This window comes from Capra hircus, chromosome 5 (genome assembly GCF_001704415.2).
Source record: "Capra hircus breed San Clemente chromosome 5, ASM170441v1, whole genome shotgun sequence".
NCBI classification, from domain to species: domain Eukaryota; kingdom Metazoa; phylum Chordata; class Mammalia; order Artiodactyla; family Bovidae; genus Capra; species Capra hircus.
In genome coordinates, this window is record NC_030812.1 from 57,263,229 (window position 1) to 57,269,494 (window position 6,266).

The following is a 6,266-nucleotide window of genomic DNA, read 5'->3' on the forward strand; positions in this document are numbered from 1 at the left end:
TATTTATTTTTTCATTTTTCTAAAATATATTTTTTCACCTTTACTGAGGTATGAATGAGAATATATGTATATATAAAGTATAAAATTTGATAGCTTCTTATAAATGTATGTTGAGAAATAGCCACCACAATGAAAGCTCACTAGCATTCACTACCTGAAACAGTTACCGTTGTTTTGTTTTGGCTTATTTTTATAGTTAAAATTTTAAATCATTTAAATGTAATGGATTTGTGTGAATAAAAAATAAAAATTTTCATTTTCAGATTTTTTTGTGTCTGAAGCAATTGTTATATAAACAATGATTCTCTCAATGAACTGAAAATATCCAACTTTTATATAACAAGTAAAGCAAAACTTTATATAAAAATAAAGGCTACTTTTTAGTGTATACTATTGTGATCTCAAATGTTCTATTGAACATTTTATCTTTTTTAAAGCAAGTACGATACTAATTTGATTTCACTGATCTACAATATGTTTTGATATTATTTAAAGTAAGCATCTATTCACTAATATTCATTTTTCATTTATGTGTTATTCATGAGATTTAACTACTTCATACTGAGATAATTTGTACAATCAAAATTTTTTAAAAAGTTGATTCTAACTGGAATTGTGTAAAATTTGTCTATTGAGTGGGCAAATTAATATTTTATTTTGTGACACCTTGAATTCAGAATAGAATCTATTCTTTAGCAGTTATATTGATTGCTTTGCTGAAGGGGCTTATTGCTGCTAAAATGTAGTCAACTGACTTTTCACTTCCATTTATCCTTTCATCATCCCAAATAACTAAATGTTCTTATTGTTTGTAAGTTTTCTATTAGATTTCTTTTTTAAAAATATTTATTTTTACTTTATTTTGCTTTATAATACTGTATTGGTTTTGCCATACATTGACATGAATCAGCCACGGGTGTACATGAGTTCCCAATCCTGAACCCCCCTCCCACCTCCCATCCCATATCATCTCTCTGGATCATCCCCGTGCACCAGCCCCAAGCATCCTGTATCCTATATTGAACATAGACTGGCGATTCGTTTCTTACATGATAGTATACATGTTTCAATGCCATTCTCCCAGATCATCCCACCCTCTCCCTTTCCCTCAGAGTCCAAAAGTCCATTCTAAACATTCTATTAGATTTCATTGACTCTAATTAAATGTATGTCACACACGAAAAGGGTTTGTAAGGTTAATTATTCAGATAATGAAGTTCTCTGAGAAGAGCAGAAATTCTCTGCTTTTCAAGCTGGTCTGAAAATGGCATGAGAGAACAGGAAAAGAAGACTGGCTTGGTTCTACAGCGGTGAAACGGTAGGGATGGGGTGAAATTACCTGCATGTGGTCTCAACATCCTGCCAGAGCCAAAGAAATGAATGCTTGGGCTTTCTTATCAGTTTACCCAATATGAGCAGAAGGAGGGGCTTTCCAGGTGGCGCTAGTGGTAAAGATCCTGACAGTCAATGCAGGAGATGTATGAGACGTGGGTTTGATCCCTGAGTCTGGACAATCCCTTGGAGGAAGGCATGGCAACCCACTTCAGTATTCTTGCCTGGAGAAACCCATGGATGGAGGAGCCTGGCAAGCTACAGTCCATAGGGTTGCACAGAGTCAGACATGACTGAAATGACAGCATGCAGGCATGTACGAGCAGAAGACAGAGAAGTATTAGGGGAAGCACACTGATTGAAACTGCCCACCCTGGCCAGGCACCACAGTCACCATCTGCATGAGTTGTTTTATGACAGGAGATCCTGATAAGGAACACGGACCTAATCAGCCACCACCAACCGGAAGAGTTTGGGAAAGGTCTAAAGGAGACATTGCGTGTCCTTCCACTTCCCAGAATCTTTCTCGCTAGCATCCATCTTGGCTGAGTGATGCGTGCACCACCAGGAAAGACTCTGAATTAGAATGATTGGTCAAAGGCCACCCCGAAACTAATCCCATCACCATAAAACCCGACATTGCCAGCCACGCTGCAGAGCAGTTCTCCTGGGTTTCCTTACCCTACTGCTCTCCACCTGGGTGCCCTTTCCCAATAAAATCTCTTGCTTTGTCAGCACAAGTGTGTCCTTGGACAATTCACTTCCGAGTGTTAGACAAGAGCCCAATTTCGGGACCTGGAAGGGGTCCACCTTCCTGCAACTGAAGTGAGACTCAAAAGCTGACAACAGACCTCAAAAAATTTAGTCAGACCCTTTAGTAAGCTTGCTGCTGCTGCTGCTGTTGCTAAGTCACTTCAGTCGTGTCCGACTCTGTATGACCCCATAGATGGCAACCCACCAGGCTCCCCTGTCCCTGGGATTCTCCAGGCACGAATACTGGAGTGGGTTGCCATTTCCTTCTCCAATGCATGAAAGTGAAAAGTGGAAGTGAAGTCACTCAGTCGTGTACAACTCTTCGCGACCCCATGGACTGCAGCCTACCAGGCTCCTCCATCCATGGGATTTTCCAGGCAAGAGTATTGGAGTGGGGTGTCACTGCCTTCTCTGAGTAAGCTTGCATATATTCTTATATGGATAGAGGTAACTATATGCAACCAGTTATAGTTTAAAGCAAACATCACTGGTGAAGTGAGAGAAACCCTTTTTAGATACAATTTATAGACTTTTAATATAGTAAGGGAGCTTGACTTTCCTACTTCTTTTAGCCTGTATTGAACATGTGGTTGAAGGTTCTGCAGCTGTGTAGCAACCAAGAAGTGAAAATCTCATGTAAAGATGCACAGAACATGAGGTTCAGAAGAAAGCAGATCTGAAGATGCTGTTAAGCTACCATATAAAATCTCACAGTCTTTTTATGGAAGGCAGTAGTTTATAGGAGTGCTGAGATAGTCATCTCCTCAGATATTGGGTCTATCAAGTATGTGCAAGTTAGAAAAATAAAAATAAGGCTGAAAGCACAGAGAAAAACAAAGAAAATAAGATATTGTGTCTCAATGAATGTTAAATAAGATGCAGAAGCTAAGGAGAACACTTCAAGTGCATTTGAATGAGATGCTTCTCAAGGAGAATGGGCAAAGTTAGACAGGTAGGAAGAGAGAGATTTGGATTTTCCCTCGTTTGCATACTACTAGTTGATTGTATTTAGATTTTAAGATTGCCTTCAGTGTTAAATGTTAACAGAAGAGTTGAAGTATCCAAATACAATAGTTTTATGCCCCATCATCCAACTAGGGAGACCTTCTCTCTATTTTTTTTTTTTTTGTAAATTTTCAGCATTTGATTAGTTGCATAATTTGGGGTGAAATAAACCTTGGTGACAAAGAAGTTGAGATTGTCAAAAGTTCAGAAATAACAGAATAAAACCAATAAAACATTGAAACAGTAATTAGTAAAAGTTTATTGTGTCTATACCACAAAGACAGTTTGTGAATTGAAAGTCCTCAAACCAGACATGGAATAAGACTCTAGAGTGTATCGTGGCACATCTCCAGTGGTCCAGTGGTGAAGAATCTGCCTACCAATGCAGGGGATGCAGGTTCAATCCCAGGTCCAGGAAGATTTCACATGCTGTAGGACAACTAAGCGCATGTATCACAACTACTGAGCCCATGGGTCCTAGAGCCCGTGCTCTGCAATAGGAGAAGCCACTGCGGTGAGAAGCCCAATCCTCATAACTAGAGAGTAGCCCCCACTTGCCACATTTAGAGAAAGCTCACATGTAGCAACAAAGACTCAGCACAACCAAAAATAAATAAATAAATAAATTAAAAAAAAGAGTATATTGTTATAAAGCAGCCTATATACTAAGAAGAAAGTGACTGTTTATTCTTTACAGTGATTGTTTATAATATTAGAATTTTCTTAAATAGTGGGAAGTTGGTTAGTGATGACCTTATATCAACTTTGGGAAAAAGTTTTTATGTTTTACTTATGATTTCCAAAGGCATAAACAACAAAAAACCCAAATTAGCTTTGTCTCCTCAGGGGGAATTTACAAGAATGGTCTCCATTTGTTTTTGATTTTAATAAGATAAGAAATAGAAATTAGATTTTTTCAGTCTGAACTCACTGTTTGACCTTTATGTTATTTCCACTGATGACTTATTCCTTATTCCTGTCTTAGATTTTTTAAGGGCAAAACCTGAACTCAGCCGCTTATCCCAGAGAATGAAGAGTTCATGGTTATTAATGGGCAGGCTGTTTCTTGGAAAAGGAGAGAGAATTGCCAAAACAAATGGTGTTACCCTGTTCTCTGAAGTTTAGTTACTTCTAGTTTTCTTTACTTAAAACCCATAGGTTAAAGATACAATCATATCAGAGTGTTAGGAAAGAGTGTTCTGTTATCACAGAAGGTACTAGAGTGTAGGAAGCAAGGTACTCACTTTGGGCACAAATTTGATGAGTGGGTGCCAGAAAACTGAATATCATCATAAATTCATACTTTAATGCAATATTTGTAAAAAATCAAAATTAATGCAGAAATACATTAGGAACAAATATTTAAAAATATTTGCAAACCCTATACCTAATAAGAGGTTGATATTCAGAATGCATAAAGAATTCCTACAACTTAACTACAACAAAAGGACAAAAATGGGTAAAAAGGACTTGAATAGATATTTCTTCAAAGGTAATATATGAATGGTCAACAAGCAAATAAAAAGATGTTCAACATGACCAATCAACATAGAAATATAGATAAAAAACATAATTATGTGTAACCTCACACCTATTAGGATGGATAGTTTTCAAAAAATCATAAAATAACTTGTGTTGGCAAGGATACAAAGAAACAGGACATTTACACACAGTTGATGGGATTGTAGAAATGGTGAAGCCTCTTGGGAAAAGAGTATTAAGATTTCTCAAAAAGAAAATGAGACTACTGTATGGTCAAGTGGGCTTCGAAGGTGGCATTAATGGTAAAGAACCTACCTGGCCAATGCGCGAGATGTGAGAGGTGGGTTCTATCCATAGATGAGAAAGATCGCCTGGAGGGAGGGCACAGCAAACCACTCTGGTATTCTTGCTTGGAGAATCCCAGGGACAGAGGAGCCTGGTGGACTACAGTCCACAGGGTCGCAAAGAGTCAGACAGAACTGAAGTGACTTAGCATTCACACACACACCAATGATCAAGCAGTCTTACTTCTGGACAGATATCAAAATAAAAAAAAATTGAAAGAGGGTCTGAAAGAGATATTTTCACACTATACTTGTAGGAGCACATCTTTGTAAAATATTAGTGAAGATCATACTTATGCTTTTGCAATGTTAAAGATAATCATTGAGAAAACAATTATGCCTTATAGTGGATTCCTTGTCTATAACCCAGGGGATCTTAGTATTTTGCTAGCTTGATTTTCTTGATATTTAGAGCTTTAATTTGTTGAGATTTGCTTGCTCCTGTTCATCTAATTTACTATATTTAGGACTTGCATTGTATTATATATTTCAACACTAACTTGTTTTATTATGTCAGCAGATTTTATCTGATCTTGGCCACCAGGGTGATGAATTAACAGGGAGGTTGTGCTTTAGAATTAACAGAGAGGTTTTCACTTTAGAGTGAATCCAATGAATGAGGTTCATGACATTGTATAGGAGACAGGGATCAAGACCATCCCCATGGAAAAGAAATGCAAAAAAGCAAAATGGCTGTCTGGGGAGGCCTTACAAATAGCTGTGAAAAGAAGAGAGGTGGAAAGCAAAGGAGAAAAGGAAAGATATAAGCATCTGAATGCAGAGTTCCAAAGAATAGCAAGAAGAGATAAGAAAGCCTTCCTCAGCGATCAATGCAAAGAAATAGAGGAAAACAACAGAATGGGAAAGACTAGAGATCTCTTCAAGAAAATTAGAGATACCAAGGGAACATTTTATGCAAAGATGGGCTCGATAAAGGACAGAAATGGTATGGACCTAACAGAAGCAGAAGATATTAAGAAGAGGTGGCAAGAATACACGGAAGAACTGTACAAAAAAGATCTTCATGACCCGGATAATCACGATGGTGTGGTCACTCATCTAGAGCCAGACATCCTGGAATGTGAAGTCAAGTGGGCCTTAGAAAGCATCACTACGAACAAAGCTAGTGGAGGTGATGGCATTCCAGTTGAGCTATTTCAAATCCTGAAAGATGCTGCTGTGAAAGTGCTGCACTCAATATGCCAGCAAATTTGGAAAACTCAGCAGTGGCCACAGGGCTGGAAAAGCTCAGTTTTCATTCCAATCCCAAAGAAAGGCAATGCCAAGGAATGCTCAAACTACTGCAGAATTGCATTCATCTCACATGCTAATAGAGTACTGCTCAAAATT